The sequence below is a fragment of the Trypanosoma rangeli genome (genome assembly GCF_003719475.1).
Source record: "Trypanosoma rangeli strain AM80 chromosome Unknown Tra_15.4_contig_01012, whole genome shotgun sequence".
Taxonomy (NCBI): Eukaryota; Euglenozoa; class Kinetoplastea; order Trypanosomatida; family Trypanosomatidae; genus Trypanosoma; species Trypanosoma rangeli.
Genome location: NW_021706555.1, coordinates 1 through 496, shown reverse-complemented (window position 1 = coordinate 496; position 496 = coordinate 1). Strand labels below are relative to the sequence as shown.

Genomic DNA, 496 nt, shown 5'->3' with positions numbered 1-496 from the left:
CTCAATAAGAACATGTATATGCGTGGTGCGTGCGCGTGGGCAAGTAAATGGGGGCGAAAAGCCGCCGCCCCACATCGGATCCCCACGCCCAAAGACAACTACCACCGTGCAAACGCATCCAAAAAAAAAAAAAAAATTGACAAAAAAAAAAGAGGGTCCGAAGACCCTCCTCCCAAAATTTACCAGAACACGACCGTTCGGACGCATCCGGAAGCGCTGCATACCAATATAGTACAGAAACTGTATCAATAATAGCGTTAGTTAAAAGCACTCCCTCCTCTCCCTGCCCGACGTTTTGCGAGCATTGGGATCATAATAGGATGCGGACGTGTCCACTTTCCCACCCACCCCCGCCCCCCATACTCCTCCTCTTTCAGCGCCCGCGCGTGGCTGCTGGGCCGCGCATTTCTCCCCCATTTATTATATTACCACGGGGGGTAATGTGTATGCGGTTTGCCTCTTGGGCGGCGTGTGTTGGGGGGGGGGGGGGGGGGGG

The 496-nt window shown here is 54.2% G+C and overlaps 3 annotated features.

Moving 5' to 3' along the window:
* Window positions 1–120: 120 nt before the first annotated feature.
* Window positions 121–151: a microsatellite.
* Window positions 152–174: 23 nt separating this feature from the next.
* Window positions 175–263: a mobile genetic element.
* Window positions 264–476: 213 nt separating this feature from the next.
* Window positions 477–496: a microsatellite.